Here is a 25,796-nt window from a genome sequence, read left to right on the forward strand (position 1 = left end):
CACAGCTAAGTATTCTACGAAATGTGTAAACATCTTTGAGTGTTACAACTAATTCACTGACTGATACTTCTACTGTTAACTAGAACTAGTTTCAAATTAATATATTTTTTAGAACCCCTGTTTTTTTTTTTGTTTTTTTTTTTTTTTTATTATTAAAGTACATTTTTGCGCTTGTTTTCAATTCTTCAAGGCGAAATAGGGCCGGCTAAATATTAAGCAAATTTAGCGAAATTTTTTGAGGGAGATAAGAGGCCCATATAACAACTTTTCCACACTATCCAAAAAGAGATTTCTAAAAAAGTTTTCTCGGCCCACCCTAGTGCACACCCCCATGCTACAAACTAACTTTGTGCCAAATTTCATGAAAATCTGCTGAACGGTCTAGGCGCTATGCGCGTCACAGAGATCCAGGCATCCTACAGACATCCTCCAGACTGAGATACTTTGAGCTTTATTTTTAGCGTAAAGATTCTGAGCAATCATGAATTGCTAATTGTCCTCATTAAGTTGGCGTTCTGGATCACTTTTGAGGTCCACCGGCCTCCGCGTGCGGGTGCTCCTCCTGGGTAGTGGCATCCATGTCTCCCGGAATCGACTTTAGTTATACCCGACACTACCTACTTGATTCTTTAGACAAAAACAGCATCCGGTACACGAGGTACAGCATCCGGCTCCTATCATTCCTTTGAACTTCGACGCATTGAGTTTAAATTGTGCTTTTCGCAGTGACGATGGCGAAAGTAGCCATTTGTAGAAACAAGAAACCCGACGGGTAGGGTCCTATCGTGATTCGTGATTGCAAAAACATGATTTGAATTCAAGACGTCCACATTCAAATGAATGCCAGAGGTTTGTGGCTGGGTGCTAGATGTTCTGTGAAGAATGCTTTAAAAAGAAAAAGAAAATTAATTTGAATTTTGTCATTTTGAATTCAAATTATGTTTTTCGCAATCACGAGTGTGTGTGTGTGTGTGTACGTAGGCGTGTGTGTTTGTGTGTGGGGGGGGGTATATGTGTTTGTGTGTAGAAGATGTGTATGTGTGTGTAGGCATGTGTGTTTGTGTCTGTGTGCAGGCATGAATGTGTGTGCACAGTTGTGTGTATGTGTTTGATTGTGTGTACGCGTAAGTGTCTGTATTTATGCGTGTATGTATTTGTGTGTGTGTGTATGTGTAGGTGTCTATATTTATGCGTGTGTGTATGTGTTTGTGTATATGTGTGTATGCGTTTCTGTGTATGCGTGTGTGTGCGTGTGTGTGTGTGTACTTGTGTATGTATGCGCGTGTGTGTAGGATATGGACGCAACCTGGAGACGGCTTTCGCTGGAGGAGCATCGTGAGGCGGCCGGCCGACGGTGATGCTGCAGAGGGTGGTGGGGGGGAAATAAAATCGAAGGACATCAAAAACAGTCAAGTGAGAACAATAAGCAATCGTGATTGCTCAAAAAAAAACTTAATTTGAATTTTGACATCTTGAATTCAAATTATGTTTTTCGCAATCACGAGTGTGTGTATTAGGCGTGTGTGTTTGTGTGTACGGGTTATGTGTATGTGTGTGTATGAATGTGTGTGGGGGGAATGCGTATGTGTGTAGGCATATGTGTTTGTGTCTGTGTGCATGCATGAATCTGTGGGTAGTTGTGTATGTGTGTGTATGTGTGGGTGTCTGTATGTATGCGTGTGTGTAAATGTTTGTATGTGTGTATGTGTGTGTATGTGTTTGTGTGTGTATGCGTATGAGCGTATAGTTGTGTATGTATGCGCGTGTGTGTAGGACATGGATGCAACCTGGAGACGGCTTTCGCTAGAGGAGCAGCATCGTGAGGAGCCGGTCGACGGTGATGGTGCGGAGGGTGGCGGTGGGAAAAATCAGCGTAACGCCAAAAACAGTCAAGTGAGAACAATAAGCAATCGTGATTGCTCAAAAAAAAAACTGCATTTGTGTCTACTTAAACACAGCAAAATTTTAGTTCAGGGTAAAACTAGGAGAGATTTCATTTCTCATCAATAGAATGTTGTGACCCATGCGTAAAGAGTCGCAGACTTGGTGACACATTCACTGGCTCCAGTTGAAATCACAGGGGCAGAAGGTCCACAGTCAGTTTCAATAGCATTACGATTGACCTGTAATCCTTTTGCGTAAAAATAACTGAGACGATAGGTTCACCCAAATTTTAAGTGAGGTCTCTTCCAATGACATCAGAGTGCCTATGGTGATTGTTCCCAGACCAGTGTTGCCAGATTGGGGGAAATTTCCCCATTTTGGGGAAATCTAGTGCTCTCTGGGGAAATGGGTTTTGAGGAGAATTCTTTGGGGGAAAAAATTTCTTGGGGAAAACCTGGGGGGAAAAAAACTCAAGGAAAAAAAAGAATTTTTTTTTTCTTATTTAGATTTGCGTCAAGAAGTAGTAGTTACATTGTTTGTAACTCGACGTTAAATCCCGATTATCACAAATTTGCCATTTCAACTGCGCTTGCTCACGGACTTAGCTGATTTCAAAAATCTTGCTAAAATTTATTACAAACATTTTGAATTTGGTAATAAATATGAGATGGTAACAGATAAAAATTAGAAATCACAAAGTTTTCTCTGATTTAGTTTTTAGGCCTCGGTAAAGATTGAATTTTGCGTCTTAATTATTAATGGATTCGGCGTCTGATTTTTTTGTACCTTTTCAGGACTAATTTTCAACCTCAGAAGAGCGTACTAAAATTGCAGCATCACTTCTAATACAAAGCCGAACCCTCAACCTAAATAAAAATGTATAATACTTAGTTTTTACGCCTAACGTAAAATATCCGCAAAAGACGGATTTCTGTGCTAATATTGCAATTACTTTTGAAGTACACAACGTGTTTTACATTTATGTTAAATAAATATTTCCAAACCAATAAATGTTGAAGTTTTATTTTTCTCTTACGATTATCAGATATTCATATCCGTAGTTTCATTTAATATATCACAAAATCGCTGTGAAACTATTCTAATCGTATTCATTAATTTGGTGGGACTCTCGCTCAGCCTAAATATAAACAAGCAACACGAAATCTTAAAACAGAAAGCCCAAAAAGCCAAGTCCGTGCGCAAGCGCAGTTGAAATGGCAAATTTGTGATGACCGGGATTTAACGTCTAGTTTGTATCGTCACAGAGATCCTGACAGACAGAGAGACTTTCAGCTTTATTATTAGTACAGATAAAGAAAGATATTGATAAAGAAGACAAAAAAAAGCAAAAATAGGAAGAAAAAAAAGAAAGTTGGGGAAGTTTATAAGAAAATTTGGTTATTTGGGGGAAAAAAATTTTTTCAAGAGACAAAAATATTAGAGAAAGTCGATTCATTTTCTGAAAATATTAGTGGAAAAATAATTTTTGAATTTGGGGAATTTTGGTAGAAAACATCGCACCCAAAACACCCCAAACATCGCTTTCCCCAAAAAGGGGAAAAATTGGAATGGAATTGGGGAAATCTGGATTTGACCATCTGGCAACACTGTCCCAGACGACCGGAGATGTCTTCAGAGGGTCCGTTTCCCAACATTGTTACTGGACAATCCCTCGTTTCCATGCAAATGTCCCCGCGTTTTATATTGTAGTCGCCGATCTGGGTTAGTCGCTCTTTATTTTTGGCAGAAGGGGGAAAAATCCACTCGCCAAATGAAGAGGTTATGAAAAAAGAGATCAATGCCTCCGCATGCAAATGGACATCTGAAGAGAATCGAAATAAGGTCAGAAAAGGAACGCGAAAAAAATAACACTTCGGCCGGAAAGTTTTATTTATAGATGGAAGTGCCTTTTTTCCTCCCTGTCAGAAATGAATTTCGTGCCTTTCGCGCGCTCTTCCTCGACTTCGCTCAGAAAACATTCGAATTACCACGAATGACTGCCATAAAAAAACGATTTATCTAAACTACGTTAGGGAAGTTGCAACCTATTAAATGTTCATATTTTGGCTACTGGATATTGTTAATTGACCCTCAAAACTAAAAAATTCACCATCGCCGAATTTTAAAACACCGTGATTGATTTTTAATGAATTTTTAAAAATCCACGCGCAAAAGTGCGCGCTTCTGAAACGTCACGAGCCTACGTCAAAGGGCGCGAATGGGCAGCCTTCCGCAGGAGATCCCTCGTATTCGCTAGGGACATTTTGAGCGCGCTGATATTTTTATTTTTTAGAAATTCAATAATCCTTTTGAACACACTATGGAGGCCGGATTCGTTAAAGCACAATCTAAATAATCTTCCTCAAGTAACATCAATGAGGATATTCGAATATTTCCGAGAGGATGAGAGGTTTAATGTTCCAGAAACGCGAGGAGTTAAATGCGAGGAGATACGCCTTTTACGTTTCGTCTTCGAAGTCGAATGCACGTCCTTCGGCTTCTTCCGTATCGGAAGAGCGCATGACGTCACTTCCTATGCCATTTGACGTCACAAGCGCTTGAACTTTAAAAATTAATTAAAACAAAACTACTTATCGTATCGCAAAAATTTTTTCACCTATGATGTTCATACATGTTACTCTATCATTAAAAATAAAATTGAAAAATCGAAAACTTCCCTATTGTATTAACTTTTATTAACGAAGTTGATGCATTAACCACTTCAATGGAAGGTCGAGAAAAACATTCTTTTTGCAAAAAAAAGTTTTATTTTCTAATTTTGCTGAACGGAAACGCGGTGGCTATAATGGTGTTGTTTCCTTTAGTCAAAAGGATAGAATAAGCAAAAAAAATAAATAAATAAATAAATAAAACTAATATAGAGCGAGAAAAAAACTTCATTTTCCCAACGCTTATTTTTTAATTATTTTTTTTAAATATCCGATTTTGAAAATTAGGCGTGGTCTTTATGACGTCACAAATGATGTATTTTGGCGCATGTGTCTGCCGCGTTTCCACGTTATGATAATCAAGAAGCGAATATCACGGTACGCCGGAGAGTCCCGGCCGCCAAGGAAACCAAACGTCAGCAGCCAACAAAAGCAAATCCACCGCCAAGAAAGACGGAAGAAAATAAACGCAACTAAGAACAGTTTAGACGACAGAACAAGTTGGGGTTTTCCCCCCTTTGTATCTCAGCTCCATGAAAACCCCCGGAGTTGATTTTTGGTATACTCAATCTCTAGTGGCCCCTGACGACGTAAACTAAAATGCAATCCCCTGGACAATCAGGGGGAGGAGGAATTTAAGTTAGAAAATCGCTGTTCAAAAACGTTTTCGCTTTCTTTGACAGGGCTACAGCCCAAACGAAAAGACGAATCAAGCTGAAATTTCGCACACACATCCCTTGTGCCCTACTGATGTGCCTTTTGTGCCATTTGACCCCCTTCCCCCTCCACCTCGTTTTTACCCCCAAATCGTACCTTCCCGGGGTTCTGTCACAGCCCCCCCCCCTCCGGGGTCTATGGTAATGAGTTTTTGTATACATATTCTTGGGGAGGGGGGGCATGGAGTACATATACAAAAATTCAACCACCAGGGACATCATGGGCCGGAGTAATTGAAGTTTGAAAATCACTAATTTTCCATAAATTCTTATGTACTTACTCTCAGCTCATAGGGTTTGTTCATCTCGGACTGCAATTGCAAGGTTAGAACAGATCTAACAGTTATTCCAAAGTTGTCTTAGGAAATGAAATTCAATCAAGACTAAAACATATCCAACAGTTGCAACTAGACGTTAAATCGCGGATATCACCAATTTGCCACAGCGACTGCGCATGCGCTCGGACTTAGCTCATTGAGCTTTCTGTTAAAGGATTCCTATATTTAAGCAGAGAAACAATTTAATGAATGAGATTAGAATGTTGTCCTCATCCCCCCCCCCAAGTTTTGCCGATACAAAATTTCCTTCTCCCTGTTTTTCAATTTTTATATATTTAAGGGAGGAAGAAATTTTAAATGTCGGCACGAAACTGGAATTAAACCATTAGAATATTTTGCGTTACATATTATATGAAACTGTACGCATATGAATACGACACATATAACTTTCTAATTGAAAGCGAAAAATGGCACTTTTTTATTGGTTTGCTTATTTTCTAAATTAAGGCATTTTTCACAAACAACACATTATTAATTGAAAATATATGAAATACGAGTGTGGATATCCGTGCATTGCAGTACTTTGTTAGCAGACAAAATTTTTGCAATTAATTTAAGGGAGACTTTTAATGAGGAGAGTCCGCGCTCATCGTGCGCATTTCATTCATTATGGCAAATTTGGGATATCCGCGATTTGACGTTCAATACAGTTGCATACATCTTCTGACGCATTCAAATTTAAAATATTTAATGGCTTAGCTTTTTTTTTTTGCTTGGTGATAACATGCGTTATTTCGTCTTTTTAATGAACTTTTAAACAAAACTAGGTACTAAACAAGACGAAGACTTCCATGAAGAAAAAGATAAATCACCAAACAGTTAAAATTATCCCGTAAAACGTAAAATAATCCACGATTTAAGAAAAAAAGTCATTAAATAAAAAGTGAAAAGCTAAATTAAAATAGCCCGCAAGCTGTAAAACATTTAAAAAAACCTTAATGAAAATGTTGAATAATCCGTCAACTAAGGAAACTGTAATAGAATTGATTGCGAAGTTGTAAAATACTCGGAAACAATATAATTTAAAATATAGTATTTTATTATCCAAGAAGTTTTCTTTGCAACAGAGAGGATACAAGGATTGCAATAAATTTAAACGGATTAATTCTCGCAAAGCGAATATAGAACCTTAATGGTCAGAAAATAACTTGACGTAAAATTAGGCTTGCCATTATTGTTCCTTAAAAACACAAAGCAGCGTTGTTTCAATTGAAAATTTTCTGACTTGAAGTTTTCAATTCTAAAAATACGGACAAAGTAATAATATCAATGCAAAAAGATGTGATATCTCTTCAAAAACAACCCTGTTGTAAAAATTATCCCGCCCAGAAAAACTTTAACTTTTCCGCACAAAAAAGAAGGCCTTCATCCTAAATCCAAAAACCAACAGCCTTAAAAAGTTAAGATCAGGGCCTGATTACTGAATAGGCCAACTAGGCCGTGGCCTAGGGCCCCTGCTATTTAGGGGCCCCCAAATGGCAAAAAAAAGTTTTAGTCAGTGGCTAAAATTGTTTTATCCAATGGCTAAAATTGTAATGCTTGAAAACAGCGGGCCCCAAAAAATTCTGTGGCCTTGGGCCCCTTGATGTTTTAATCGGGCCCTGGTTAAGATATCTAGTTTGCCCGCGAAGAAGCCACAACACTCGTTTTCATCAAGCGCATTATTTTTTGAGCAAAAATCCTTTCGCATCCCATACCAGCTTAAGATACATTGGACTTTTTAGAGCACACTTTTGCGTACCAAACGATAATTGCTAATTGGACTAGCGCAGCCAGAAATACCTTCTGGAGGGGGTTCTTGATCAAAAATACCTTCTGGATGGGTTTTTTTTTTATCAAAAATATCTTCAGAAAGAAGTTTTTTGACGAAAATTACCTTGTGGACGGGTTTTTTGATCAAAAATACCTTCTGGATGGGGGGTTTTTGATCAAAAAATATCTTCAGAAAGGGGTTTTTTGACCAAAATTACCTTGTGGACGGGTTTTTTGATCAAAAATACCTTCTGGATGGGGTTTTTGATCAAAAATATCTTCTACAGGAGGTTTTTCGATCAAAACAGCCCTTTCATGTGCATAAACTATTGTACTAGAGTTTGCATTAATGTTAAAACCGATGCCTCAGGGGGGTGTTTTCACCCCTAACCTCCCTCCCCCCATCGCTGCGCCACTGCTAATTGGGATCCGATTTTGTAGTGCTCTACAATTGATGTACGGAATTTGAAAAAACTACTATAATTCAAGCAACAAAAGCAGTCTTTCCAAAAAAGCAATCTCTTCTGTTTGACATTAAAATTTAATTTTAAGAAGAATAAAGTCAATCCTGCGGGATAGACTCCTTACAATCCCGAAATCCCGTATGACTCTGAATTCGACGTGGGATTGGAAACCCTAATCTAGGACTTACGGTAGGACTTAAGGCTTTTTTATTTTTGCACAAATTAAATTTTTTTTTTTTTTTTTGCTAAACGATCACTATAACCATCTCTAAAAATCTGTGCATTCATTTGCTTATGAGTTTATTAGAAAATTTTCTGTGAATAATTATGTAAAAAATCAAAGGTTTTTTTTTTTAATTGTTTTTTAAAGGTTTAACATGCTCTAAACATTTGAGTGATTAATAAAATGCTTATCCAATGCCCATTTTTGTCAAATATGTTATCCCAATTGCAAAAAGTATTATTTTAAAGCTGTATCTTTAATAGAAAAACATCCTTAGGGATTCTAATGACATGAAAATAAAAAAAAACCATCATCGAGAAAAAGCAGTTTAAAGTTTTTCTTTTGCATAAGAACACATGGCGAGCATGGCCTAAAACCACTCATAACTTTTTAAATATTTGAACTAAAGCAATGAAACTTTTCCCCTGTGTTACGGTGGCGAAAACTGGGATTTTGCAGGTGCAGCGGGCACATGATTTATAAGCTCGAGAAAAGGGAGAAAGAGATAAATAACATTACCTGAAGCAAACGTCACAAGTAAGGATCTTCGTCTCCGGCCCAGAGGGATGCTTCTCTTTATTTATACGCGCGGCTATCGACGGTTGATCGGAAAGAGCTCGATGACAATGCTTTCCTATTCTCACCTGCCTAACCTTGCATCATTAAGGGGCCCCCGCGGTGGCCCTCTCATTCCCTGCGTCGATCGAAGGCGAAGAAACAATGGAGTTAATCGAGATCGCGGGGTTCCAAATAAAAATTCTGAATAAATGGAAATAAATTAATTTATTAATATAATGATCAAAATATTTATATCTTAATTTAACAACGTATTAAATGAATCCAATACTTTCTACTATTTACATATTAGGAGAAAGTAAAAAGTAATGATTGAAAAAAATATGAATAACCAGTCAAATATTTTGTGGTTTGTTCTTGTCATGTTTTTTAAAGAATTTCTTTCGCGCCACAAAGTTTGTTTTTACTCTTATTTTTCGGATTATAATCTAAGAATCAGAGGTCGAACAAGGTATCAAAAAATTTGAAATATAAGTCACCTGTCATATAAGTGTGAGGAAAATGTCATACTTCCGCACGAGTCACACAAGAGAAAGGAAAAAGTCCATCAGAGAATGTGTCATATGTGAATGAAAAAGGTGACATGCTTAAGCGGAGACGATGTGGCATGAGGTGAAGAGAGCAACATGCTTGCGCAGAGAGCGTGTCACATTATGAGAGCATAGAAAGTGTCATGGAATCCTCTCGTGCCACACGAGACGCAGGGGTGCTAGTGAACTCAAGTAAAATTTTCTGAAGACAGTGTGAAATTTTCGGAAACTGTGAGAAAGTTCGAACACCCCCCCCCCCCCCAACCGTAAAAACTCTTCAAATATGCATGCAAAAACCATTGAAGTCATTTTTGAAAACCTTTTTAAAAGTTTTTTTCTTTTTTTAAAAATAATTTTTCAGTTTTGAAATGGGTTGTCAGCCCAAAATTTTCGGAAACGGCAATCCAAAATTTTCGAAATTCTCGGAAATTGCGGATCACAAGCAACCCCTGCACGAGAGTGAAGAAAGTGACTAGCTTCTGCGGAGATGATGTTACATGAGAGTGGAAAGAGTGACATGCTTCGGTGAAAGTGATTTAAAGAACAACCTGTCATATGACAGTGGAAAAAGGGAAAGGGATAACTTTACATGAATATTTGTTTGAATTTTTTTTCTTTTGAGCAATCACGAATTGCTTATTGTTCTCTCCTAATTGTAGTTGGTGATCCTTCGATTTCCCTTTTCTATACTTGTAATGCAAACTCCTTTTCTCCGCGGTCCTCCATATTCACACCCGACCCTCACGACTTCAGGCATTTTAATTTAGGAAAAAATATCATCCGGCACACAACATTTAGCATCAGTCCCTGGCATTCATTTGAATTTTGACATCCTGGATTCAAATTATGCTTTTCGCAATGAAGATTGCAGTAGGAGCCAATGGCAGAAACGAGAAACCCGACGAGTAGGGTCCTATCGCCATTCGTGATTGCGAAAAAAATACTTTGAATTCAAGAAGTAAAAACTCAAATGAATGCCAGGGGCTGGATGCAAGATGCTTTTTTTTTTTTTAAGCAATCACGCTTGCTTATTGTTCTCACTTGACTGTTTTGATGTCCACTGATTTTATTTTCCCACCGCCACCCTCCGCAGCATCACCGTCGACCGGGACCTCGCGATGCTGCTCCTATAGCGAAAGCCGTCTCCAGGTTGCATCCATGTCCTACACACACGTGCATACATACACAACTACACACACGCACACACAAACAGATACACATACACACACCTACACCTACACACATACATCTACACACACATACACCTACACACATACATCTACACACACATATACACCTACACACACATACACATACACAAACACATACACACACGCATACATACAGACACCCACAAACACATACACTCATACAAACAACTACCCACACATTCATGCCTGCACACAGATACAAACACATGTGCCTACACACACATACACATACCCCCCCCCACATACACACACATTCATACACACACACACACACAAACAGATACACATACACGCACTTACACCTGCACACACATACATCTACACACACATACACCTACACACACATACACAAACACATACACACACGCATACATACAGACACCCACAAACACATACACTCATACAAACAACTACCCACACATTCATGCCTGCACACAGATACAAACACATGTGCCTACACACACATACACATACCCCCCCCCCCACATACACACACATTCATACACACACACACACAAACAGATACACATACACGCACTTACACCTACACACACATACATCTACACACACATACACCTACACACACATACACAAACACATACACACACGCATACATACAGACACCCACAAACACATACACTCATACAAACAACTACCCGCACATTCATGCCTGCACACAGATACAAACACATGTGCCTACACACACATACACATACCCCCCCCCCCCACATACACACACATTCATACACACAACTACTCACGCCTGCACACAGACACAAACACACATGCCTACACACACATGCACAAAACCCTACACATAACACACATACCCCACGCACACAAACACACATACCCCCCACACACAAACACACACGCCTACATACACACACTCGTGATTGAGAAAAACGTAATTTGAATTCAAGATGTCAAAATTCAAATTAATTTTTTTTTCCAGCAAGTGTTACCAACATCAATGTAAGCAGAAAAATCCAAACCCGTACTAGCAGAGCCCTAGATGCCGAAAAATGGATCGGAGACCAAAGCGAGCCACAAACATCCACGCTTTGTTGTCTGTAGAAAATGTTTTCAAAAACCGCGTCTGGACTGCAGGTGCGACATCTATGTTTCAAAACATCGATGTTAGAAATTAAAACATGGATGTTATTGATACATCGACCAAAAAACATCGATGTTTTAAAACATCGATCTTTTTATCAATGTATAACATACATTTTTGAATATACTACACCACTTACCGTCAGCTGAATGATAAGAAAAAGTGGTGCTAATTATTTTAAATATACAAAATTAATTCTAACAATTATTTTTAAGAGCAAGAAATATGTGTTGTACTGTCAGTTAATGATTAAACACAAATTGTAAGTAATAGAGGGACGGCTTGTTGGGGGAAGTCGATAAGTAACCCCGAATATTTGTGTTGACAGTTTGGAGGAAAAGAAGTTTGTTTACTTTGTTCCCCAGAAATGCATTTCTCTTTTCGCAGACTATCCCACCACTCAGAGAAACATCTCTTTCCGATGGAACAGAAGTTGCCATCACTATCAAATACTTTAAAGCAACTTTTACCAGCTCTGAATTTTTAAAGTTATAATTTTCACCGTAGTAACGTATAGGATTTTCCTTTAGTTTAAGAACTGGAGCCTTGAAATAGACTGCAAGTTCTGGCACCAGACTAACAGCGTCAGGTTCTTCCAATAGCTTTGACCACTTCCTCACTCTCTAGTTAATCTTCTACTGTCTTGCGGTGATCTTCCCAAAAATCATCCTCTACACAGAAAAAATGATTTTCTAAAATGGGTGCAAAAAAATGTTTGCAAATGGGTGCAAAAAAAAAAAAAAAAAAAAAAAATAATAATAATAATAATTTGAATTTTGACATCTTGAATTCAAATTATGTTTTTCGCAATCACGAGTGTGTGTATGCTGGCGTGTGTTTGTGTGTAGGGGGTATGTGTGTGTAGGCATGTGTGTCTGTGTCTGTGTGCTGACATAAGTGTGCGGGTAGTTGTGTATATGAATGTGTGTGGGGGGGGGGGGGGTATGTGTGTGTGCAGGCATGAATGTGTGGGTAGTTGTGTGTATATGTGTGTGTAGTTGTGTATGTATGCGTTTGTGTATGTGCGTATAAGTGTATGTGTGTGTAGGACATGGATGCAACCTGGAGCCGGCTTTCGCTAGAGGAGCAGTATCGTGAGGAGCCGGTCGACCGTGATGCTGCGGAGGGTGGCGGTGGGAAAATAAACTGATAGCACGCCAAAATCAGTCAAATGAAAGCAATAAGCAATCGTGATTGCTCAAAAAAATTTTTTTCGGCAACTCTATAAGTAAACTTAATTACCAAGAGAGAAACATTGGAGCAAATTTTATGATAGTTTTCAATTAAAATGCAAAAACATCAGCATCGAAAAAACATCGAAACCAAAACATCGATGGTCCAAAAACATCGAAAGTAAAACATTGATGTTGAAAACCTCGATGTTTTAACAAAAACATCGATGTTTTCAAACCATCGACATCGATGTCGCACCCCTAGTAGAAACTGTTTTCGAAAACCCGGAGAGTCACGAAGAGGTCTTCGAAATCGTGTGACGGGCCGCAGTCACGCGACGTCAGACCTCGACCTTGGTGTCCGTCGCGGAGGACCTTGTCCGCAGGAAGACACCCGACATAATTTATCCATCCCTTCGCGCTGGCGACGCAAAATAATCCCCTGCTTGCGTTCACTTACGAACGTCGACCATTTTGAAGCATTGTTTATGGGTTTGTGTTGTTAAACTTTTCTGCGCTTTCGCTCGAAATAATACAACCTTCTTTAACCCCTTCATGTGGGAAAAAAAGTGAAATTCTCGTCAATCCGGTGGTTCAGTGGTAGATTCAGATATCTCGACTCGAAGAAAACTTAACATCTTTATTAAAGACTATGTACATATTTACATTGATGATTATAACCAAATCATTTACTCTAAACAGCGAATTACTCCGCTTCCACGGAGCATGCGCTTCGTGTCTCAAATTCTATTCCATCTCTAAAACTCTCTCAGTGTTGCCACTAAATTTTTCCATAATCTACTTACTTAATTCAATAAGCGCTTGCAGCGCTCTCTATTGGAATAATAGGCGAGAAGGAGCATAGAGCTTAGGTTTCTCTACAACCTTCTTTAACCCCTTCATTCGGAATTATGAAATATTTGACCAAAAAAGTTGATATTTGGATCTCAGTGTACTATGGTAAAGGGTATCTTATAGACAAAATTTTGAGTTTGTAGGAGAAAAATTAAAAGAGTTATGGCACGTCCGATATTCCGGACTTATATTTTTGAAATCAATATTTCATATACAAAAACGATAAAATACCGAACAAACTTCAGTATAAAATGTTCTACAAACAATTATAAAACAGAATATAAGCGTTTGAAACGATTCATTAAAGATGATATATTTTTTAAAAAAATCAGGAAAAAAAATCCTCGCTTTTCAGATGAAAATCCATGGCTGGAAAAATGAGCCACTCTCTATCAGTGTTGTCAATCCCAAAACAAAACATTATTTCCCAGATTATAATAAGCAGAATGTAAAGAGTCAACTACAAAAAAAAAATCAACTAATCAAATCAATTATCAAATGATTGGCAGCTGTTTAAAGTAGTTGTCTGGTATACCGGACACCAGGTCTGAAGGGGTTTACCGGACTAACTGGGGCCAAAGGCAGTCCGGATAGTACGGGTAATAAGTGAAACACATTCGTAAATAAGCAGACTTATCTTTTATCGCAGCAAAAAAAAAAGGAGCTTTATAACAAAACGAGTGGTACCCTCACGGCTTTGCCCGTAGTAGAAAATGAAGAGGTCGTTTGATTCGCCTGTGTATATTTACAAATAGTGGATGATGAATTTCTCGCCAATTGGCTATGTTCATTTGCTTGCCCATGTTACGGTAGTTTGATCGTCCACGTTATGATAATTTACTAGACCATGTAATAATAATTTACTCGTCCATGTTATGATAATTTACTCGTCCATGTTATGATAACTTGCTCGATGAAATGTTCTTAAAATTGGAATAGAAGAAGAACAAAATCGAAATTTCTCACAAATCGCTTCGAGGTGCTCACCGCTACGCTACGAACTGATTTTGTGCCAAATTTCATGAAAATCGGCCGAACGGTCTAGGCGTTATGCGCGTAACACACATCCAGACGTACAGATTTTCAGCTTTATTATTAACTAGAGGTACCCGCACGGCTTTGCCCGTAGTAGAAAAATGAAGCGGTCGTTTGGTTCGCCTGTATATTTACAAATAATGGATGATGAATTTCTCGCCCATTTGCTATGTTCATTTGCTCGCCCATGGTCGTAATTGGTAGTTTGCTCGTCTCCGTTATGGTGATTTGCTGGTCCACGTTATGATAATTTGCTAGTCCACGTCATGATAATTTGCTCGATAAAATGTTCTTAAAATCGGGAGAGAAAAAGAAAAAAAGTCGAATTTTCGAAAAATCGCTTCGGGATGCACACCTCTATCCTACGAGCTGATTCTGTGCCAAATTTCATGAAAATCGGCCGAACGGTCTAGGCGCTATGCGCGTCACAGATATCCAGACATACAGACTTTCAGCTTTATTATTAGAAATGACATAGAATTGTTTCCCCCAAACACTCTATCATTTACAGTTCAGCGGCAGTGGGCTGACACTCCAAAATACGCCATGTTGTTTATTAGATGACTATCATTTATTGTACGATGTATACAAGAGTTCTACATTCAATCAAAAAAAAAAAGAGCAATTATTTAGCGCATTTATAGTCCAGTTCTTGCAATCGTAGCTTAAAATTATTATTTAAGTGAATATAATTTGTTTTTAACTGTACAAATTTAGGCCGGATAAAAAGGAAAGTCGGATAAAGGGAAGCCAGATGCACGAGGTACTATTGTACCTGCAAGCTGTAGTGGGGCTCTGATAAGTTGTTTTTTTTAACAAGAAGACGTAACAATTTGAAAAAGGTTTATGTTAATTAAATTTCAAATCGAGAAATCTTTAAAACAAAACAAATATTTATGACAACACTCATAAATTTCAGTTAATCTTAATATCTTTTCAATTAGGTTAATTTTGAAGCAGCCAATGAAATTTAAATTCAAAAGTTGAGAGAAGAAATAGGCGTTATACAGCTTCGAACGAATAGCTTTCACTATACCGCCTCTATATACATACTAGTGGCACCCGAACGGCTTTGCCCGTAATAGAAAATTAAAAGGTCTTTTGATTCGTCTGTACATTTACATATAATGTATGGTGAATTTTCTCGCCAATTGGCTTGGTTACGGTTTCACGTAATGATAATTTCGTAATTTACTCGTCCATCTTATGGTAATTTTGTTCTTAAAATTGGAATAGAAAAAGGACCACATCAAATTTTCGAAAAATCGCTTCTAGGTGCACACCCCCATGCTACAAACTAACTTTGTGCCAAATTTCATGAAAATCGGCCGAATGGTCTAGGCGCTATGCGCGTCATAGAGATCCTGACAGACAGAGATCCGGACAGACTTTCAGCTTTATTATTAGTAAAGATTTCTTCTGTTCTCATATTTTTAATTTCACTTTTGTTGGCTGCTTAAGAATGAACCTAAATACAAAGATATTAAGATTAATGTCAATTTTCGTGTTGTAACCACGAAATAATATTACATATTTTATTTCATCATTTTCCGCGCGAACCAAGCATATAGAAATAGTTTTTAGAATTTCATGGGAAGTTGCTATGTTAAAAACTTAAAAAATAAAAATTTAAAATTTAAAAAAAGAACAAATTTTAACTTTTATACATTCAAAATATTTATATCAAGAATCGAATTTATATTTCTATTTAGAATAACAGTAACTCAATTCCCATATTAATGAAGCAGAAATGTGTTATACAAACAATTTTAATTTCAAACGTAATTTTCAGGACTCGCGTTTCTTTCTAAGCAGCTGTTTTTATGGTGTTTACGGTCTTTTTTCTTTCATTTTAAAAGTGACTGTTGGTTAAAATTTTATAAATCATGAAACAAGCAGAATTTCCTGAAAATTCCGCTTTAGTAGACTCTTAAATATCTCTTGAAAACACTGAAAATATTGTAAGTTTCTGTTGTTAAAATTTTTTGATAAAAAGATCCATAAACTTTAGCCATTTTACATTACGCGTATACAGGGTACCGCCCCCCCCCCCTTTTATACATTTTATATCTGACTAAAACGGAAAAAAGCCCAGGGTTTGATGATGAGTCCCCAGGTTGAAAGAACTCCCGGGCGAGCCGTGAGGATGAAATGATTGAACCATCTCTCTTCCATTAACCTTCGCCAGCACTTGGCGCGAAATACACGTACACTTCCAGATGATTTATTGGATTGCAAAAGCATCATTGTTTTTCTCCCCCCCCCCCCTCCGCTAATAACAGGATTGTTATGCTCAGCCTCGTCGCACGACCGCTGTCCGTTATATAAGAGGATATGATCCACCATCCCCCCCCCCTTCCCCCTCCTCCTGCTTTTAAACTTTCTTATTCAGTCGGAAATTCTACGGTATTTCCCCGTAGATCTCCTTTGCGCTTTATTTGATTACAAGCTTTTGCCCGCGGCTTCGCTCACGTTGATGTAGTTTTTTTAAATTGATTTAAGTTAATGGTCATTACAGGCAGAGGTCAAATAGTTAACAAAAAATTGTTTGTCTCTAGTTTCGCCGACATTTCAAATTGTCTGTCCCCTTAAATGTATCAAAAGGTATGATTAAAACTGAAAATTAGGGGGAAGGGGAGTAAATGAAATGTCGGCAAAACTGAGAAGACACCCAAAAATCATAAAAAAAATAAATCACGAAAACGTTCAGGAGTTGTAAAGAAGTCAGTTTGGGTAATTCCCAAAAAATTCCTATTCGAGTGAGGTCAACTATTCTTAAAAAAAGTGAAACAGTTCCTTTATAATCCCGATCCCCATCAAAATAATAACTCCACTAATAACAGGATTGTTATGCTCAGCCTCGTCGCACGACCACTGTCCGTTATATAAGAGGATATGATCCCCCATCCCCCCCCCCCTTCCCCCTCCTCCTGCTTTTAAACTTTCTTGTCAGTCGGAAATTCTACGGTATTTCCCCGTAGATCTCCTTTGCGCTTCAATTGATTACTAGCGGTACCCGCACGGCTTTGCCCGCAGTAGAAAATGAAGAGGGCATTTGGTTCGCTTGTGTATATTTACGAATAATGGACGATGGATTTCTCGCCAATACGGACCCGGATAAACCATCGCAGGGGTTGGTACGGTGGTGATTGGTGGGGTTTAAATAAATAAATGCTGATTTGCTCGCCCATGTTACGGTTCCACGTTATGATAATTTGGTCGTTTACTCGTCCACGTTGCTACATTCAAAAAGATTTGTGGATTTTCAAACGTGTCTGAGGGTAAAAATGGTAGAAAAATCATTTTTGTTTGGCATACTTAAATCATTCCGCAGATGTTCTATGCCCTATGTTAATCTCCTCTTGACATCTATACGATATCACCCCTCGTACTACACAACACACACGTTGTAACAAGTTCGCAGTCAAAGCTAAGGGCCGCCGAGAGTCAAGGCACCTTGTCAGTTTCGTTGCCGGCTCTTCCCCTCCCATAAGAATTATTAGGTTCATACTACTCCGATTGAGCCGAACCCCCAGTTCCCGACATGGCTCACATAGCCTCTTGTCGACTCAGGCTACAGTGACCCAATAGGGAAGTTGCAACCTATTAAATGTTTATATTCAAAACTAAAAAAAATCACCATCGCCGAATTTTAAAACACCGTGATTGATTATTAATGAATTTTTGAAAATCAACGCGCACAAGTTCGCTCTTCTGATACGCCACGAGCTTACGTCACAGGGCACTCATGGGCAGCCTTCCGCCGAAGATCCCTTGTTTTCGCTACGGACATTTTGAGCGCGCACATATTTTTATTTTTTAGAAATTCGATAATCCTTTTGAACACACTATGGAGGCCGGATTCGTTAAAGCACAATCTAATAATCTTCCTCAAGTAACATCAATGATGGTATTCGAATATTTCCGAGAGGATGAGACGTTTAACGTTGCAGAAACGCTCGGAGTTAAATGCGAGGAGGTAAGCCTTATACGTTTCGTCTTCGAAGCCACGGTACATCCTTCGGTTTCTCCCGCCGCAGAAGAATGCATGACGTCACTTCCTGTGCCATTTGACGTCAAAAAAAAACTACTTATCGTATCGCAAAATTTTTTTCACCTATGATGTTCATACATGTTACTCTATCATATAAAAATAAAATTGAAAAATCGAAAACTTCTCTATTTTTCAGTTTATCAAGACTAGCAACTAAAGGGGCTATAACAGAGCCTGATTACCGCACAGGCCTACTAGGCCTGGGCCTGGGGCCCCATTTTCCTAAGGGGCCCCAAATTACTTCAAGAACTATGCATAGAAATACAACTGTATAAAAAATACACGAATTTATAAAAAATTAAAAATCATGACTTGTTAATTGGAAAAAAAAAATCCTTGAAGGGGAAATTTTATTCATTCTGCGAGTAACGAATTTACTTTGTCACAATTATGAGACCACCCATTGAGAGGGAATACTAATGGAGGGAGCCATAGCAAATGTCTCAGTGAAATTAGCTTGGGATCCAATGTTTCCCAGGTCAGGTGACTTGTTTGGCTGGGAAGTTGTCGCGTTTTGGCACGCAATCGCTCTTTTGGCATTAAATATTTTTCAGACGGCGCTTATTATGAAGTCGGGGCTACACATCAGAGCAACTCTGGCTCCAACTCCTTTACCGCATAATAGTAAATAAATAAATAAATAACGGATACAATTACAGGCCTAGCATTCAAACTCCCTCTCCCCACTTCTTTCCGGATTTTAAAATATAATGTAATTACATTTTTCATGTATTTTGATGTTTAGTCCCTGAAATGACGGGCATGTACAAAGAGTTTAAAGTGTTCTGTTATTGACTGAAAATTTATGGATTCATATGTACTGTAATCAGTGTTTTGAAATGATTTCATACGCAGGCATACTAGTATTTAAATTGAAGCATAAAAATAGCAAATCTTTATTCTTGCGCATCTGCTGTTCACGGGAGCTTGGCGAGAAGATACTCGCCAACAAAGCAAATGTACACAAAATGCTTAAGAGCCGTTAAAATAATGACTAGTTAAGTAAAAAGTGTTTTTATGGAACTAAAATATTATTTGCACTCAAGATATACAATGTTTTATAACTTTTATAGGTAAAATAAGTACAAAAATTATAAAATTATAGGCAACTGCGGAATATGTACTCGTCGAATGCATATAAATGTTATTTTTTCTTTATTTAGAAGTAAAAAACATTCGTACATGCTAGGGAAACGTTACTGGACCTCCTGGTGTGGCTTTTTCCTCACAGTTTACAATGCTAGAATACTGCACTATTACTATAAATATGATTTTTCCCTCCTACAGTTAAAGGTTTTTATCATGCATGGCTTCAGCTAATGAAAACTTCTTCAGCGGTTACGGTCAGCTCGAAATTGCTCCCCAGGTCACATGGTACTGTTGCCGTATCAGGATAGTAGGGTTGCACTTTCTCCATCTATTCCTTCTCAATGGTCCAACTCTGTACAAATGGTTTCCCTGCCCACGCAGTATCAGTGTAAGAGAAAAAAAAATACAGTTGGTTCTCTATTTAACGACTTTCAAGGGAGCACAAAAAATCGTCTTTAAGTAGAATGAGACCACCCCAAAGGGGATTCATAAATGCATATAATACTGTCCAACCACGGATTGTATGGCATTTTCAAAAATCCGGATAAGACGAATCTATCTGAATGAGGGGGAAAGGTAAAAATTTGATGCGCGTATTCCGCTCATTGGAATGAGACTCTGCTTCTGCAAAAGCTGGCATCGCTAAAAAATAATAGATTCATCCATTTCCGGCTGGAAAACGGATGTTTGTCTTTCCATACAATCCGTGGTCAGACAGTAAATGATTTATACATAGTTCTGAGATAGACAGAGAGGCCTCCAAAAGTGCATTACGACGGGCCCTATACCTGTAAATCAACCACTGAAGTCTTCAGGGGACCTCCAAATTAATGTGGGCCTAGGACCTCACATTTGGTTAGGTTAATCCGACGACGCGATTAACCTAACCAAATGTGATGGTCTAACCATATGTTAGGTCTAGGGGAAGGACAATCATAAAGTGCTAAATCACTTATTCAGTAAATTACCGCCCATTAGGCAGGGCTAAAGCAGAAATACGTGAAATACGCCGCCAGCTCAGTCAGTCATTTCCAGCCGAGGACTGCAGTTTCGTGCTCATTAGCACTCATCAGCCCGGCATAGGAAAGTGACTGAGCTGGAGATGGAAAACCTCTTAAGGAAGCCAAGAGTGCCAAACAAACTGGTAGCTAATGTAGAATTAGCTGACCAGACGAGTGACCGAAGCAATGGTTCGGTTCAACTCGAATATTGCAAGCGAGGCAAGGTATATTCAGTAAATTACCGGCCCATTAGCCAGGGCTAAAGCAGAAATACGTGAGATACACCTATATTAGCTACCAGTTTGTTTGGCACTCTTGGCTTCCTTAAGAGGTTTTCCATCTCCAGCTCAGTCACGTTTTTAGTTATTCAAGCACTTCAAAAATCTTTAAATTTCTGTAGTTGTCAGAAACTTTCTATTTTTCCTTTCATTTTCAAACTTTAGATAAACAGCCCACTTGTGTGAAATTATGTTTCATCAACGTCATATTTAGAATGAAAAATATACGAAGTGGCTATTTGTACGTTAACAAAGCGATGTTTCGACTAGTACGGTGCGAGGAACTTCTGCTTTCAGGGATGCCGAAGAAAAAGTCCATTCACGATACTAATATTTACTACCCAATAAAGAAGCCCGGCGATTCAGTTCCGAAAATTTTCGTGTTGCGGGTGAAGAATTCGCGTTAGATCCAAAATTCATTCTTCGAGAAAATCTCGCTATATAGCCATTTTGCGTTTTTCGAATCACGTTACAGCGCGAATCCACTGCAGTTTAAAACTACACATAGAAGTAAAGTAAACATTCTTATCTATGTTTCATAGTTCGGATATTTATTAAATTTGATTTTTGATACTAGTACCGTTTGGAATATTTCTCCTATTTCTTTGTTTTTTTCTTTTTTACTGATTGAGTTTTAACATATTAACAAAATAGAAGTCAATTATTAAATTATTGTAAGTTTCTGAGGTTATTCGGGAAAATTGAATCATGTTTTTATTCATTTTATCCGTGGCGTAAGAAAAGATATGGTGTCCATATCCAGACCCGCACCTTGAATCTCAAAATCAATTAATTCGCTCCTACAAAATATAAGTTCCTATAAATCAACTCCTATAATGGAATTAAAGTTTTTCTCTTTTGTTAAAAGTATGTTTTTTATCATCTAAATCAATTTTATGTATATGTATGCCTATGTAAAATTTTAATCAATATTACGCCTGCTTCTATTTACATTTTCAAGTAGCCCAGTTGTACTTCTGGAGTTAAAAATTCCTTATCAGGATACTATTAAAAGTTTGAACGTTGAATTCTTTCAACTTTTAAATCCAACTTTCAACCTTCAATTTCTTGCAGCAACTATTCTTAAAAATCGTAAAAAAGGTTTGGAATGACAAATTGATTCAGTAAAGTTGAGGAAGAATAAATAATGCTTAGTAATTATCCATATTCAAATGAGCCAATTTATTAATCTAAACCACTTTTTGAAGTCTTTCGTTCAATCCTTAAACGGTGTGTATGTGTATGCTTTTCATTTATTCATTTTTTAAAAAGTAGCGAAGTAGCGGCTACTTTTCAAAAGTAGTTTGTAGTTGCTACATTTTGAAAAAAAGTAGTTGTAGTTGTAGTTAACTACATTTGTAATAAAGTAGTTGTGGTTGTAGTTCGCTACAAAAAAAATGTAGTTTTTCCAACCACTGGCTGGGACGTTGACACATTTTGTCATCGGCGCAAAATCAACACAAGGACTCCATCGAACGACCCAGCCCAAACAAGGAAAAGTATATATACCTTTCGACAAACGCAATTATATCCTTTTCTCGCAAGACCGAGACGTATCCGGAGCTGTCATTCCAATAGCGCTGCTCTCGCCTAGGCTACCCGCGGAGATGGCTTTTCCAACAACGCCCTCCTGAAATTTTAAAAAAAAAATTTTTGAAAAAAAAAAATTAATTTGAATTTTGACCTCTTGAATTCAAATTATGTTTTTCGCAATCACGAGTGTGTGTATGTAGGCGTGTGTGTTTATGTGTGTGTGGAGGGTATGTGTGTGTGGGGGGGGGAATGTGTATGTGTGTGTAGGCATATGTGTTTGTGTCTGTGTGCAGGCATGAGTGTATGTGTAGGTGTCTGCATGTATGCGTGTGTGTATGTGTAGGTGTCTGTATGTATGCGTGTGTGTGTGTGTTTGAGTGTGTGTATGTGTTTGTGTGTGTATGTGTGTAGTGTGGATGGGTGTGTGTGTTGGTGCGTGTATGTATGCGTGTAAGTGTAGGATATAAACGCAACCTGGAAACGGTCTTTGCTAGAGGAGCAGCACCATGAGGCGGCCGGTCGACGGTGGTGCTGGCAGAGGGTGGTGGTGGGAAAAATCAGCGTAACGCCAAAAACAGTCAAATGAAAGCAATAAGCAATCGTGATTGCTCAAAAAGAGAACCGACTTCAAAATTGCTCTAAAAAGTGAAAAATAATTTTATTCTTTAAACACCATCGATAATACTTTTAAACAAATTTTTTGAAGTTGGCGCAAAAACAAAACGTAAAATCCAGTGTAACGATGCTCCGTTCATATTTTTTTCATAAAATCGTCCAAAGTTACGAACGAAACATTTATATCGCTATTCAAATATGTTGTCATCAATGCATAATGTATGTGGTAGTGAAGAAACTGGACCTGGTTAAATTTATACTTGTAGTTGAGTTATGGCTGTGAATGATCTTATCTATCGTTTTTGCGCCAACTTCAAAAATTATGTTTAAAAGTATTATCGATGGTGTTTAAAGAATAAAATTATTTTTCACTTTTTAGAGCAATTTTGAAGTCGGTTCTATTTTTTTTCAAAATTTTTTTATTTCATTCTTTTTAGTGTAAATGTAGATATTTCAGTAAAGGTAAGAAGTTACCTAGTAAGAAGTATATCACTGTATTGCTTCAGAGAAGCCTTTATTCAAAATTATCATTACAATTACTATTAATGTTACTGTTATATGGCACCAAACTTTTATAACAATAGGTTTCGTATCATTTTAATCATTTAATAGGGAAATTGCATGACATTTACTGTTTTTTGCCCATAACTTTTTTTCTAAAGAACAAATATGGGAACTACTTTGATATACCCCCCCCCCCCCAAATCGGAAATTTGGCGACTTTTTTTCCTCGTCAAGCAAAATATCTGTTTTTGGCGTTGGCGCAAAATACCTGGTTTTCAACAACACTATATACAGTAGGCATATTGAAAGCTAAAAGATAAAAGTAATCAACAGAAAAAAAAATATAATTGGAAAATACAACCAGATTTGCGGCAAAATACAGCAAGTCAGAATCTGCTTGATCACTTCACAAAAAAATGGCGAATGAATGAAATGGCGCTAAAACACATATGAAATCCAAAAATTGTTGCCACAAAACTTAAAAAAAAAAAAAAAAAAAATCACTCAAAAATTTGTACAAAATACAAGAAAATACTAAATTTGGCAACAGCAAAAACCTAAAAGCTGAAAAAACCTAAATTGGCAACACCAAAACAAGAAACAGCAACCCTAAAAAGTCCGTAGGGAGTGCCAGATTTGGCGCGGAATTTTTTGGGGGGTATATCAAAGTTATACCCAAATATGGTCAAGCAAAGTAATGGGACCTAAGTTGAGCCATCCCCTATCCATTAAAAGAAGAATCATCAAAATCGGTCCACTAGGTGAGACGCTGTGAGTGGACAAACAAACAAAAAAAAAAAAAAAACATACATACGGTATGAACTGATAACCGCCTCCTTTTTGAAGTCGGTTAAAAAAGCGCGGGCGTTTTAACGGCCTCCCCGGCGGAGATGAAATTTCATAAGTATTACCATAGATACACTGTTGCACCCATCCAGACTGTCTATGACGTCGTTGCTTCACCATTTGCGTCGTCGAAAGGAATCTTCGACTTCTTTATCGTTTTTATTCCACTCACAAACAAACAAATAAATTTTATGTCCCGCAGTAAACAGGTGAAAAAAAGTATCTTTTCGGCATTATAAGGCTGTGGACATGACCCATTTTTTTCTCACGCGCGAGTATTCTCCCTCCCGTATAATTACGGTCGCCGGCATTTTACGAACCCTTATCTTCAAGGAGAAGATACCGGATAAGAATGAATCCTGAGAACTCCCGCCAAAATACAGTCGGAGCCCCATATATCGAAGTAGCAAATTGCCGGAAAAAATTCGATCTATAGAAATTTCGATACATAGAAACGATCTTATTTTATCCTATAAATCCCCTAACACATTAAAATTAAAGCTAATTTATGTGCATGAAACCCAATTTTAAATTAATACGAGCATCGGATTAAATAAAAGTTAATAATTGAAAAAATAACAGAAATTACATTTTTGCTCCTTCATACATACATCTTCATTCTTCTTCAATTCAACTTGATCCGCAACTGGAGGGGATTTTCGTTTTGACAAATCGAGAGAAAAGTAAAAAATCAATCTACTTAACTTGAATGATTTTTACTGAAGCTAAAAAGACTAGGAATGATAATCAACAGACAAAAAGGATAACTTGAAACTGATTTTACAGTGTTACTGGTTACAACTAAGATTTGAAATAAACGTGAGGGAATTTAAGAACTCCAGAACGAAACGACGACCTATCTGCACACCCCTCAACCCCAGATTCCTTTTGAGTTTCGTAGCAACCTTTAGTGAACATAATTTTCTCCCCTAACCTTTATTTTTCATGAGACAAACAGTCTAAAGTGAAAAAAAAAAATCTACGAATGTCTCGAAAAAAAAATTCGATATATAGAGATTTTTTCGATATATAGAAACAAATTTTCTATGTAATGAACCTAGAAATTTGCAGGGATTTCGATATATAGAAAATTTCGATATGTAGAAGTTCGATATATGGAGGTTTGACTGTACTCACACAAAGAAGAAAATACGGTATATCAGGGATTCGCTATAAAGGTATGTGTTGCTCTCTCGAGCTTCTCCTTGTTACCTTCTGTTGCTGCACAAGGTATTTTGCAATGATTAGTGTGGAGCGCTTAGCTAGTCGAAGTAGCCGAAGTGTGAGTGCGCAAGTGTTCGTGTACTTAGCCAAAAACTTGTTTTCATTTTGTT

General features: G+C 37.7%; 1 protein-coding gene across 2 annotated transcripts in view; it reads right to left on the reverse strand.

The window, feature by feature from the left end:
• The window catches only part of LOC129217675 (uncharacterized), a 147,236-nt gene that overhangs the window by 110,898 nt on the left and 10,542 nt on the right, over nt 1-25,796 (reverse strand). Inside the window, exon 2 of one of the 2 annotated variants that reach the window (XM_054852006.1) lies at nt 22,474-22,594. The exons of the other annotated variant lie outside the window; for it this stretch is intronic. The gene's annotated coding sequence lies outside the window, so the exon portion shown is untranslated. The remainder of the gene's footprint in view (nt 1-22,473; nt 22,595-25,796) is intronic. 2 annotated transcript variants of the gene reach the window in all.

The sequence above is a fragment of the Uloborus diversus genome, chromosome 2, assembly GCF_026930045.1.
Source record: "Uloborus diversus isolate 005 chromosome 2, Udiv.v.3.1, whole genome shotgun sequence".
In the NCBI taxonomy this organism is placed as follows: domain Eukaryota; kingdom Metazoa; phylum Arthropoda; class Arachnida; order Araneae; family Uloboridae; genus Uloborus; species Uloborus diversus.